This window comes from Rana temporaria, chromosome 2 (genome assembly GCF_905171775.1).
Source record: "Rana temporaria chromosome 2, aRanTem1.1, whole genome shotgun sequence".
NCBI classification, from domain to species: Eukaryota; Metazoa; Chordata; class Amphibia; order Anura; family Ranidae; genus Rana; species Rana temporaria.
The window spans coordinates 315,746,860-315,761,595 of record NC_053490.1 but is presented as its reverse complement, the minus strand read 5'-3'; positions in this window follow the sequence as shown (position 1 = coordinate 315,761,595).

The following is a 14,736-nucleotide window of genomic DNA, read 5'->3' as shown; positions in this document are numbered from 1 at the left end:
CCAGTCAGAGTTCTGACATCAATCCGATTGAGATGCTGTGGCATGACCTCAAGAAAGCGATTCACACCAGACATCCCAAGAATATTGCTGAACTGAAACAGTTCTGTAAAGAGGAATGGTCAAGAATTACTCCTGACAGTTGTGCAAGTCTGATCTGCAACTACAGGAAACGTTTGGTTGAAGTTATTGCTGCCAAAGGAGGTTCAACCAGTTATTAAATCCAAGGGTTCACAAACTTTTCCACCTGCACTGAGAATGTTTACATGGTGTGTTCAATAAAAACATGGTAACATTTAATTATTTGTGTGTTATTAGTTTAATGACACTGTGATTGTCTATTGTTGTGACTTAGATCAAGATCAGATCACATTTTATGACCAATTTGTGCAGAAATCCATATCATTCCAAAAGGGTTCACATACTTTTTCTTGCAACTGTAGAAGTGACATTTTAAATCCAAGTGGGTAAGATGCGCAATGACATCACCTGCTCAATTTCAAATTATTTAGGTTACTGAAAAATCAGCTCCAAACTTTCTCTAGCTGCCGCCACCTTAACAGGTCTATGATGGCAGAATATATGGGCACTGGTAAAAGGCAGAATCTACGGTATGTCCAGACAGAGATGCTGATTTGCTGGCTTTATCTGAAGATCATTGTTGCACACACACTAGGCAGAAGTGCAACTCAGCAGAGTCTTTATTCCCAGCTGCAGACTTCCGAGCCCTGCTTGATGGAGACAGAACAGGGAGAACTCCCAATGGCTGTCGCTGCAGCCCGCACTGAGCCTGACCCTAGCAAGGGGGCAAGAAGAGGATTTTGATTGGTCAGCAGGTCCAGATGGGCTACACATGACTGGGGAAGGAAAGACTCACCCACCACATGAAAAAGGAGAATGTGCAGCAGAGCCCTATGGAAAAACAGTTGAGAAAAGTGTCCACTTGTGTTCCTGCAAGAAGAGTATGGGGACAAGGGCCAGGAGAGGGTGTGTAGAGTGCCACTGTGAGGTAGAGTACTGGGCTGAGAGGCCTACTTTCTCTACTGCCACCCAGAGACCTGTCTGCTGCTGAGAGCTTTAGTACTGTGCAATAAGAGTTGAAGAGCGCTAGACCATGTGCTGCTGCTGGAGGACTGCTTGTTATGCTGCTACAGAGGAAGCTGTCTAATTACAAGTTTACCGCTGTGGTGAGAGAACACATGCTACTGAAATATGTTGTTTGCTGCTGTGCTCACCATGTCCAGTTTTATCAGTGTCCAGCCATTCCAGTGTCTAGCATGTTCCAGAGTTCTGGTTTTCTTCCTGATCCGGTATCTTACTCTGAGATGAGAACGTGTCACTGGAACTGAGAGAGAGAGGACTTCCATCCCATGCAAGCCTGGATGGCTACATTTTCCCTGACTCCACCACTCACTGTTTCCATTGTCTCTATCTGCAAAGGGTTCTGCTAAGAGGAAACTGTGCTTTTCCCTGCAGCGGATTACAAATCTATTGATTTCACCCTGACCAGTGGTTTAGGGAGGGCCTGGTATTGCTAGTTGGGTCAATTCTATCCAAAGCCTGACCTCTATTATGCTGCTGTTTGTACTTGCCTATAATGGTATTCTATATTGTGCTTTGGTTGTTTTATACTGTTTGCCCAACACAAATACTTTTACAGGGTTTTTATCCATTATTAACTCAGCTGAAATGTTTGCAGGTGTGTTTGTAGTTACTCAGGTCCAGGTACAGGGCAGGTCATCACTGATGCAGGGCAGGAGGACCCAAACAATCTAGTGGCTTCTCCGAGGGTAGCGCTACGTCATCCTTTTACAAAAAAGCACATGGCAAATAAAGTGAGTCTGCTGTTGGGTAGGTACTGCACAATAAATGCTTTAGGTTTACTTTAAAGTGATTGCAAAGGCTCAAGGTTGTTTACCTTCATGCAGTCAAAAAAAAATTCTGAGTGCAGCAGCCCCCCCCAGCTGCCCTAATACTTACCTGAGCCCCATCTTGATCCAGTGATGCGCACGGGACCAGGTCTCTTCCTCCTCATTGGCTGAGACAGCCACTGGCTCCCGCTACTGTCAATCACAGCCAGTGAGCCAATAAGGAGAGAGCAGAGGCAGGGCAGAGCCTTGCTCCGTGTGTGAATGGACACACGGAACAGCGGCTCGAGAGAGAGCCTGCTTAGGTGTCGCGATAGCAAGCTGCTTGCTATGGGGGCACTCGGCAGAATGGAGGGGCCAGGAGCAGGGACCAAGAAGAGGAGGATCGGATCTGCTCTGTGCAAAACCACTGCACAGAGAAGGTAAGTATAACATGTTTGTTATTTATTAATTTTTTTTATCTGCCTTTATTATCACTTTAGCCACTTCAGTACAGGGCGTTTTAACCCCTTCCTGCCCAGGCCAATTTTCAGTTTTCAGAGCTGTTGCACTTTGAATGACAATTGCGCAGTCATGCAACACTGTACCCAAATTTTTCTTATTTCTTTCCCCCACAAATGGAGCTTTCTTTTGGTGGTATTTGATCACCTCTGCAGATTTTATTTTTTGCGCTATAAGCAAAAGAAGAGCAACAAGTTTAAAAATAACACAATGGGGGTATTTACTAAAGGGAAATCCACTTTGCACTACAAGTGCAGAGTGCACTTGAAATTGCACTGAAAATGCACTTGGAAGTGCAGTCACTGTAGATCCGAGGGGGACATGCAAGGAAAATAAAAAACAGCATTTTAGCTTGCACATGATTGGATAATAAAATCAGCAGAGCTTCCCCTCATTTCAGATCTACCCCTCAGATCTACAGCGACTGCACTTCCAAGTGCACTTTCAAGTGCACTTTCAAGTGCACTTTGCACTTGTAGTTTGCACTTGTAGTGCAAAGTGGATTTGCCTTTCGTAAATAACCCCCAGGATCGGTGTTCCTCTGTACTGGGAACACACGATCGGTCTCCTCTCCCCTGACAGGACGTGGATCTGTGTGATACACACAGATCCACGTCCCTGCTCTGTTTCAGGCAATCGCGGGTGCCCGGCGGACATCCCAGCCGCCAGGCACGCGCATCGGCCCCCATGTGACACGGCGGAGGTGCACACGCCCCCTAGATGGCCGGGAAGCTGAGGGCGTCTTGCGGGGAAGCAAGTTGTTAACCTATGTTGCCCTAGTCTGGAGGAGGTTATGTAAAATAACCCTCTCTGAACAGACTATAGCACTGAGCCTGTTTACTAAATGAAAGAGTGTTTTCTTGCCTCAACGCAAAAAGAAATCCCTATTTAGCTATCAGGACGCTTGAGCCTTTGCTAAATGAAAGATTGAGTTATCATGCCTCCACCCTATTATAAATGAAGGATCATCCTTCTGAGAACTCATCTAGTAGGTCAGGGCAGGGCCATCTTTTCCATTGGGCACGCTGGGCAGTTGCCTGGGGGGCCCCAACGGTTGCCCAGCAACCCCAGTAAAACAATTTGGAGAGTGACGGGTTAGAACTGCCCATGCCCAGTCTGCGGAAATCACAGAGAAGATCCGGTCCTCCACGAGTGCGGGGGGTTGCTGATGTAAGGGGGGAGTGAATGCAAAAATGTAAGGGGGCACTGATATAAAGGTTCTCCCTCCTATATTAGTGACCCCCCTTACCTTAGTGTATTTACTCTATGGAAGGTGGTCTCTGGTCACCAGAGTGCCCCCCACATCAGAGTTCCCCTTTACATCAGAGTCTGCAGGATTCCCCCTTACAATGCAAGGGGGAACTCAGTCTGCGGACCCTGATGTAAGTGGGAAAGAGAAAGCAGTGGACTCTGATATAAGGTGGTCTCTGGTCACCAGAGCCCCCCTCCACATCAGAGTTCCCCCCTTAGATCATGATCTGCAGCGTTCCCCTTTACATAAGAGTTCCCTTTCACTGTAAGGGGGAATCCTGCAGACTCTGATGTAGGAGGAAACTCTGTGCTGGCTGGGTTATAGTAACCTGACCTTCATGTCAATGAAGACATTTTTTTTTTTTTAACTTAAACACATTGCTAATAGCTCTAGCTATATGTTTATAGTTTAAATACTGACATTTGCATTGTTCGGCACTGAAAACTGTAATTTTAGGTACTTTTTTTTCAGTGGCAGTAAAAAATGTGGTTCTCCCAGTAAATTTTATGATTTTTGTCAGTAAATTCTCGTGCGTGATTGTGTAGACAGGGCCCCAGTGCACTGTATTGCCCGGGGGCCTATAATGCTCTTAAGATGACACTGGTCAGGGGTGGCAAACACAAGGCCCGCGGGCTGAATCCGGCCCGCCGGACCTTGTATTGTGGCCCGCACAGCAGCCTCCTCATTTTGCCAGGTTGGGATTCCAGCGAGTGGCTCGGCCAGTCTGAGCACAGCCATTAACATATTCCCCTTATTGTGCCGCTCTGTCTCAGTCTCCGCTCCCGCCTCCAACACTGCGTTTATGGCTGCCACTCTGGTCTCCGCCCTGTCTCCGCCTCCACCGCCGCCTCCATACTTTCTGCAGCCATGTCGGCTTACAATGCCGCTCTGGTCTCCACCCTGTCTCCGCCTCCACCACCGCTCCGTCTCCACCTCCACCCCGCCTCCCCAGTCCTTCCAGCCAGCGATGCCGGCTTTTTTGCATGCCACTGACTGTTCATAGTGGCAGAGATTGCTGGCATTTTTTTCCCCCCATCCAGCGGGCTGCACCCTGTGGCTCTTCTTAATAAACTGTGCTGCTATTTTACAGTTATGGTAAAAAAAAAACAGCAAAGTACCGATAACACAGGAGATCCGCCCACAGAGGGAGGTACCAGAGCTGGTCCAGGTAGAAAGGTTGGAGAGAGTACAGATGTGAGGAATTTTTAGGCGCAATCCTGACCCATGCACTGTGTACTTGGCGCAATCCTGACCCATGCACTGTGTATTCGGCGCAATCCGGACCCATGCACTGTGTACTTGGCGCAATCCTGACCCATGCACTGTGTACGTGGCGCAATCCTGACCCATGCACTGTGTACGTGGCGCAATCCTGACCCATGCACTGTGTACTTGGCGCAATCCTGACCCATGCAATGTGTACTTGGCGCAATCCTGACCCATGCACTGTGTACTTGGCGCAATCCTGACCCATGCACTGTGTACTTGGCGCAATCCTGACCCATGCACTGTATACGTAGCGCACCCGGCCCTTTGAGGGTAACCATACTGCTGATGCGGCCCCCGATGAATTTGAGTTTGCCACCCCTGTAGTAGGTAATACTCTTTAACCACTTACCCCCCGGACCATATTGCTGCCCAAAGACCAGAGTACTTTTTGCGATTCGGGACTGCGTCGCTTTAACAGACAATTGCGCGGTCGTGCGACGTGGCTCCCAAACAAAATTGGCGTCCTTTTTTTCCCACACATAGAGCTTTCTTTTGGTGGTATTTGATCACCTCTGCGTTTTTTATTTTTTGCGCTATAAACAAAAATAGAGCGACAATTTTGAAAAAAATGAATATTTTTTACTTTTTGCTGTAATAAATATCCCCCAAAAATATATAAAAAAAAAAAAATTTCCTCAGTTTAGGCCGATACGTATTCTTCTACATATTTTTCGTAAAAAAAAATCGCAATAAGCGTTTATTGATTGGTTTGCGCAAAAGTTATAGCGTTTACAAAATAGGGGGTATTTTTATGTCATTTTTATTCATATATATTTTTTACTAGTAATGGCGGCGATCCGCGATTTTTTTTCGGTATTGCGACATTATGGCGGACACTTCGGACACTTTTGACACATTTTTGGGACCATTGGCATTTTTATAGCGATCAGTGCTATAAAAATGCATTGGATTACTATAAAAATGCCACTGGCAGTGAAGGGGTTAACACTAGGGGGCGGGGAAGGGGTTAAGTATGCCTCGGTGTGTTCTTACTGTGGGGGGGGGTGGCCTCACTAGGGGAAACACTGATCCTCTGTTCATACATTGTATGAACAGAAGATCAGCATTTCCCCTGCTGACAGGACCGAGAGCTGTGTGTTTACACACACAGCTCCCGGTCCCCGCTCTGTACCGAGCGATCGTGTGTGCCCGGCGGCGATCGCGCCCGCCGGGCACACGCACGGGAGTCGGGGGCGAGCGGGGGGCGCGCACGCGCCTCCGACGGCGCACGCGCGCCCCTAGTAGCGGCTGAGAGAGAGGACGTTATACTACGTGCTCTCGCCCAGCCGAGCCGACCTGCCGACGTAGAACGGCGGTGCGCGGTCGGCTAGTGGTTAAAGGAGTTGTAAAGGAAAAAATTTGTTTGCCTAAATTAATGTCTGCAAGGTAGACAGACAGAATCGTGTAATGGTTCTGTTAAAAACCGAGTAATACCTATTAAATTCCTTCATCTATATCACCTCCGGCATTCTAGTTTCTGTTCTCTCATTCACTTCCTGGTTTGCGGCGCTCGTTCGTGTAAGAACTACATTTCCCAGTATGAATTGCGGCACGCCCAGTAATTCACACCTCCTTGAAGTCTCTAACACGTAGAGAGCATCCTGCCGCACAGATGTAGTTCCCAGGAGAGGGCAAGCATGTCACTGACCACCGCAGTATAGCCTCCCTTCACGGTGGTCAGTAAAATCAGACAAGCAGGAAGTGAACAGAACAGAGAAGAAATAGAGCAACTTCTGAGCAAAAACGAACAATGAGGAAGTGAAAAGAGGAATGTCTGCAGGTAAAGGATGCTTATTATGAAAACATTTTTTTTCCTTTACAACCCCTTTAAAGGAGTTCTCTGACCTAAAACTTTTAACCCCCGCTGTGCCCGGGCTGTAAAAATATACAAAATAAACTTTCACTTACCTGCCTACGATCCCCCGTTGTTCCGATATCCCTGTCCCGTTCTCCGGTCCCGGTCTCTTCCGCTTCCTGTGTGTCGGTGACTCATAGTGCGCTCAGCCTATCAGCGGCCGCGACGGGACATTGCTGCGGCCGCTGATAGGCTGAGCGCACTATTAGTCACCGACACACAGGTAGCGGAAGGGGCCCGGGACCGGAGAACGGGACGGCGATATCGGAACAACGGGGGATCGTAGGCAGGTAAGTGACAGTTTATTTTGTATATTTTTACAGCCCGGGCACAGCGGGGGTTAAAAGTTTTAGGTCAGAGAACTCCTTTAAGAAGAAAAGGTGTCCCCTTTGAGATTACTAGCGCATAGTGATTTATAAAAGCAAGAAAAGCAGGTAAATAGGCAATATCTCAAACAAAGCACAGCATACAATCACTGGTGCAGGGATACTATGGCAGTGCTATATATGTGTGTCACACCACACCTGGGTTTGTGTATAATTAACCACTTCCATACTGGGCACTTAAACACCCTCCTGACCAGACCAATTTTCAGCTTTCAGCGCTCTCACACTTTGAATGACAATTACTCAGTCATGCAACACTGTACCCAAATGATTTTTTTGTCCTTTTTTTCCCACAAATAGAGCTTTCTTTTGGTGGTACTTGATCACCTCTGCGGTTTTTATTTTTTGCGCTATTAATGAAAAAGACCGAAAATTTTGTAAAAAATGATTTTTTCTTAGTTTCTGTGATAAAATTTAGCAAGTTATTAATTTTTCTTCATAAATTTTGGCCCCAATTTATACTGCTACATATCTTTGATAAAAATAACCCAAAGTTTTTGGAAATTATTTGTTGTGAAAGTTTTAGAGTCTACAAGCTATAGTGCAAATCATAAAAAATTATCACATTTGATCAAACCTGATGTACTGAAGGCCTATCTAATTTGTTGAGACCCTAACAAGCCAGGAAAGTACAAATGCCCACAGATGGCACTGATGAGCCGGCACAGATGGCACTGAGGCGGCACAGATGAGATGGGTACTGATGTGCACCGATGAGGCCTGTGTACTGGTGGGCACTGATGCGGCGGCACAGGTGGGCACTAATGAAGCAGCACAGATGGCACTAATGAACCGGCACAGATGGCACCAATGAGGCGGCACAGATGGCACTGAGATGGGTACTGATGGGATGGGTACTGATGTGCACTGATTGACTGCGGCACAGGTGGGAACTGATGAGGTGGCACAGGTGGGCACTGATGAGGTGGAACAGGTGGGCACTGATGAGGTGGCACAGGTGGGCACTGATTGCAGATGTGCACTGAGGTGGCAGATGGGCACGTGGCACAGGTGGGCACGGTGGTACTGGTGGGCACGGTGGTACTGGTGGGCACTTTGGTACTGGTGGGCACTGTGGTACTGGTGGGCACTGTGGTACTGGTGGGCACTTTGGTACTGGTGGGCACTGTGGTACTGGTGGGCACTGTGGTACTGGGGGCCACAGGTGGTCCTGGGGGACACTGTGGTACTGGGGGGCACAGGTGGTCCTGGGGGACACTGTGGTACTGGGGCACTGATTTGTCACTTTTTTTTTTTCAAAACGCTCGTTCTCCATTTGCTCTCCCCTCCTCACACGCGGTGTCTGTGTGAAGAGGGGAGAGTCGGCAATGAGAGATGATCTCATATGTTTACATATGAGATCATCTCTCATTGGCCGCACAGATCGCGCTGTAAATAGCCGCTGCGATTGGATATTTACCGCGATCTGTGTTTGGCTGTGTCCAAGGGACACGGCCAGCACAGCAGTTCCCCGCCGCGCGCTTGGGAGCGCGCGCGGGGAACGAGCAAAGGGGCGGCCGTAAAAAGACGGCCTGTTAGAGATTGGGAGCCGCGCTGCGGTCGTACAAAGTCGTACGGCCGTCAGCTAGTGGTTAAGAAAAAATACTCCCCATCAACACATAGATATAAGGGCCCCTGGAGATGCAGATGTTTTTACAGGTCTTTGGCAACTCCACAATATGTGCTGTGCAAGTTCATGGGATGTGTTTCTTCTGGGTTTTGTTGGTTCCTCAGGATCCTGAAGTGATGGCTGTCTGGAACCACTGGTCATGCAGGAACATGACCTGACTGACTTATCGCTACTTCCTATTGTTGTAGAACTCCATATTAACCCATGTATTTCATATTATTCATATTCATTTGTATATGTTATTAGTATAATTATCATTATTAACCACTTCCATACAGGGCCTATTTTGGCACTTCTCTCCTACATGCAAAAATCATAATTTTTTTGCTAGAAAATAACTCAGAACCCCCAAACACTATATATGTTTTTTTAGCAGACACCCTAGGGAATAAAATGCCGGTCATTGCAACTTTTTATCTCGTACGGTATTTGCGCAATAATTTTTCAAACGCCTTTTTTTGGGGAAAAAAAAAGGTTCATGAATTAAAAAATAACAAAACAGTAAAGTTAGCCCAATTTTTTTGTATAATGTGAAAGATGAAGTTACGCAGAGTAAATAGATACCTAACATGTCACGCTTTAAAATTGCGCACACTCATGGAATGGCGCCAAACTTCAGTACTTAAAAATCTCCATAATCGTCGCTTAATTTTTTTTAGACGTTACAAATTTAGAGTTACAGAGGAGGTCTAGTGCTAGAATTGTTGCTGGCGCTCTAACGCACGCGGCGATACCTCACATGTGTGGTTTGAACGGAGTTTACATATGTGGGAGGGACTTACGTGTGTGTTCGCTTCTGAACATAAGCTACCGGGGATAGGGGCGTTTAAAAAAAAAAAAATTTTTTTTTTACTCAATTTATTTAATTTTTACACTTTTTTTTCCTTTTTTTTTTTTTTTATCACTTTTATTCCTATTACAAGGAATGTAAACATCCCTTGTAATAGGAATGGTTTGTGACAGGTACTCTTTATGGAGAGATGCGGGGTCAATAAGACCCCACATCTCTCCTCCAGGCTGGAAAGCATTAGATTGTGAAAAAAAACACAGATCTAATGCTTTCAGCCGCGATTGCGGCTGTGTTTACATTCCGGTACCCGGGCGTGACGTCATAACATCACGTCAGGGCCTCCGACGATCATAGAGATGACTCTATGCTTTCCATCCGCCGCCGGCGGATCGTTTTTCCAGGTCTCCGATGGCAAGGGAGAGCCCGGTGAAGCACCGGATGTCGGCGGGAGGGGGGCGTCCCCTCCCGCCGCCTATAAGAACGATCAAGCGGTGGAACCGCCGCTATGATCATTCTTATGGTGCACAGAATCGCCGGCTGAAGAGACGGATATCTGAATGATGCCTGTAGCTGCAGGCATCTTTCAGATATTCCCACTGAAAGTCATATGACGTCCTTGGGCAGGAAGTGGTTAATTATTATGATATTCATATTATTATTATTATTATTATTATTATACTGTAGTAGTGGTATTATCATCAATAATATTATTAGTTCAATATTAAGAAAAGTTTTAAAAAAAAATTTTAGGAGTTCATACAAAAATATTTCTAATATAGAATAGTTCATTGTAAGTTTTTGAGTCCACTACTTAGAAGAGAAACACTTTGACAACAGATGAACTACAGCCTGATAAGATAACATTCCTTAAAGGAAGTAAAACAGCCATTGTCAAGAATGGTAATAAATCTTCTTATACTGGTGGTTTAAAAGTAATTATGTGGAATATGGGAAAACTATGTACATTAATTAAGTGCGACAGAGTCAAAATGCTTTGCTTGTGTCGTCATTAAAACGGTTAAAATATGGTATATTTGAACAAGAGAACACTATTATGTGTATGTATATATTAATAATTAGACAATATTGAATAAAGCAGTTAGCTTTGTATATATGTATGTATATATATATATACAGCCCTCAAAATTTCCACTCACCTGCTAGCATTTGGCGAGTGGATTTAAGCTGGGGGCGAGTGATGACAGGGCTGCATGACCAATCCCCCTCCAATCTGTGCCTACACTTAGAGCCCCGATGCGATTGGCGGCCGAAGAGGAAAGGTGCATGCTCGGGAAAAGTAGTCTGGTGAGCCGCGCACAGGCAGAGCAGTACACAGGTGCTCTCCTTACAATTCTCATTAAGCCATGGGACCTAACAGTATGACCTCTCTGAGCCTGCCCCTCCCCCCCCCGACCAATGTAGCTGGAGACTAGAGAGCAGGGAGCAGGAAGTAATGAGTCAGGTGGAGAATTGCGAAAATTACCACTCCGGGCGTCCCAGGTAGGCAGTGCAGCGCTCACTGAAAGTTGCCCTGACATGAGAGTGGCAGCCTTCCAATTTGTGCAGTTTTCTTCTCCTTGTGCTCTATGGAGGTGTCCAGCAGTTCAGCCTGAGCACTGTGAGCAGACTGGTCTCAATGTGTGCTGTGCGGTGTCAATGTGCGCTGTGCTATGGTGTCAACGGCTGTGCAGTTGTGTGGGTCTCGGCGCTGGATTGTACTCCCTCCCGCTGTGCTGCAGCTCCTCTCCTCACTGCCAGCCTGAATAAAAGGGGCAAGTGGGGACATGCAAGCGTGGAGCCGCACACACAGACTCCTGATGATGAGATGAATAGGAGAGGGAGAGAGAGGATGGATGGATGGGAGTTGCAGAGGAGACAGCAAGAGAATGGGGAAGAGATCCAGTTCTAGTGCCCTGTCCCTCTGGTCTGCCCCCAGTGCCCTGTCCCTCTGGTCTGTCCCCAGTGCCCTGTCCCATTTTGTTAAAGTTGTTTTTGGTAATATTTAATTGTGTAACTTGATTCTGCATAAAACATTTAACAGTGTCATTCCATGAGATAATCTACGAGGGCGTGTTTAGGGGCGCAATTAGACGTGGAGCAGTGTATGAATTAGGTGGGGCAACTGGTGGCGAGTAACTCTTGAGGCCTGACTAGTAGCTCAGGGCTTGAAATTTTGAGCCCTGTATATATATATATATATATATATATATATATATATGTATGTATATATATATGTGTGTATATATAATATATAAATATTATAGTACCTTTTTGTGAAACCAATATATGAATACATACAAATAGGATTGTATAGTTAAAAAGATTAAGACATATCTCACATAAGGTGGGGTTATTGCAAGTTCATTTTCCCAAAGTCGTAAATATGTCACCCTTGAGTTGGTGAAGTCTTCACAAATCAAGATGGGATTGATTTAACATAACTAAGGTGCCACATTGTCTCTACACAAGTATTTTAATGGGTAAAACAATAGACAAAAACAGTTATAAATCAATTTAATAAATATATAGGAATTGTGGGAATGAATACGTTTGTCTGGTTGTATGACAGGTGTCAGATTTACGATTAGTTACATTGTCGTAGATCTTAGCAACCAATCATATTGTACCACATTTAATTCGTTCCTCAGAAATTGTATTAGAAGGCTTGATTCCCTTTCTTTCTTTGAGTGAGTGATAAACTCGCTCCCAGCTGCAGCTCTTTGTTATTTGTATTGTTATTTGTAATTGTTATTGTTTTCATTAAACCTCCTCTTTTATTGGAAATGTATTGCCTGGTCATTCATTACTTTTCCACATAACTACCTGCTAGGTACTAACTCCATGCCCTTGAACCTCTAGCTATATATGTAAATATGGTCATCATAGACCTAATGTACCTCTGGACCTGATCTGACTTTATGCTCCTGATCTAAGCATCTACAGGATTTTCTAATTCTTTAGGAACATTCAATGCTCTAATTCAGATAGGTTACACACTGTATTGATGAGCCCCTAATACCCAGGTTGTAACGCACTAATAATGGTCTAATATGCAAAGGCTCTTCAAGCCTGCCTGTTTTACAAAGTTAATAACACGCTGTATGTAAGTGTTTGTAAACCCCCCAAAAAATAAAATGAAATCTTGTTCCTATAACGCATGTTGTACAGCACAGTGCTTGTGCTGTGTCATTTGGCCCCCTGTATCACCTGAAATACCTGGCTGATCCTGCCAGTTTCTACCCTCCCCTCTCTGCGCTGACTTCAATCTATCAGGGCTGCAGAGCGTACGTGTCTCCATCATCCGCAGCCCTGCTCTGTGTCTCCTGTGTGCTCTCCCCCCTCCCCTCTCTGCTTGTCAGCCCCCTCAATCCTCAACACCTGCTCTAAAATAAATATTTTTATTTTCTATAGTTCCCTTTGATATAGAATAGTAAGCTCCCAAGGGCATGTCATTTCTAAAAATATGCGGTATAATAGCTTACTTCGGCGCTCATGTGACTGCCCGGCGGTCTCCTCCCCTCCTCTCCTCTCCTTGGCTGACGTCAGCAGGGGTTTCCCAGCACCTCCCCCTGCAGCTATCACATCGGGACAGGAGAACAGCAGGCGGTCAGCTTAGCGCCGAACGGTTTTCTGAAGCAAGGTATTATACCGCATATTTTTATAAATGACATCCACTGCAGAGCTTACTGTTATATAACAGGGGGAACTATAGAAACATTTTTTTTATCTTAACAAACAACTTAAATTATTAGCTCCTGCTCAAATACAACAAGATGAAAGTAGTATTAGACTCCCAGCTTTTTTACTTTAACGTATTGGGCAGAATAAAAAAAAACATGCTCCAGTAAAGTATAAATGAAAAATCTTGCTCCAGTTTTCAGTTTAAAACATTTAATGGTGCTGTCGCCTGCTCTTCCAGTGCTACTTTAATAAACTTCTGCGATGGAAGTTACTAAAATTAATATTTTATGATATGCTACTTTGTGCTAACATCACTCAAATGTTGCCTTTCTTTCATGAAATTTTTTTTTCTTTTTATTTCTTGATAAATGTATATGTGTGTGGGTATTGCAACAAGTGTTATTATCCTTAAAAGAAGTTATGACAGATTATAGAGTTAAGTCTCGGCCCGGGAAATTAAGAGTGAAAACAGATGTTTTCAAACCCCTCCTAAATAGCTCCACCCATGGCCCCCTCCATCGACTGAAACAAATATGGCGATTGTGGAAGGAAGAATGTGCCACGAGGGCTCCATGCCAAAAATAGACGTCACAAGAAGGAAGACTTTATATGGACTGAGCCAATCACATGTGCTCATGTTAATAATGATGTAATTTTGTCTATAAATCTATCCTAGCAATAAAAGCTCCTCCTCTTTGCACTGGGACAAGCAAGAACGTAGTCTGTTATTTCTTGCTCTCACAATTTGGGCCAGCAGGCAGAATAGTTGTGCCCTGAAGTTGTGTCAGGGATTATCAATGTTTATCAATTTGGTTTCCAACGTGCGGCTTTGGATTCTAGGCCGGAAGATGCTGACCCACATGGGGCCATCTGCGAACTGAGGTGCGCCTAGGACAGAACAGAGCTTCATGAACTCTGAAACACGGTAAGAGAAGTTTATTATACTCCTTGCCTTGTGTTATTTCCGACCTAGACACCCTCCCTTCGCTCACGGTCCGTCTGCTGCTTCTAGGCCTTGAAAACACAGGTTATTTCTTGTCCAAAGTCTTTTTTTAAAGAGAACCTGTCGTCCTATTCTGCCTGCTGTTATTCATGTTCTGTCGTCTTCTATGTTGATTTGAATGAGGCTATTTCAGCGGTTATCTGTATGAGAAGGGGGTGGCACAGTTACCTTGTCTGGCAGCAGAGTGGCATAAGAGGGTGAACAGTGAGAGTCACAGATGCCTTGCCACTCTGTGTGTGAAAAACAAAACACCCAGATTTACAGATGGTGCACAAACTATTATAAATACAAATATGTAATATAGAGATCAACTTCTCTTTGCACAGGGAGATTTAAAGAGGGTGACCCGTGAGAGTCACAGATGACTTGTCGTGTCTGTGTTATATATAAAAAAAGAAAGCAAATGTATGGTGTCAATGCATGTTTGTGTATATAATATTTACCTCCATACAGAGTGACTTAAGAGGTTGAAATAGTCACAGATGCCTTGTCAGCTCTGTGTGT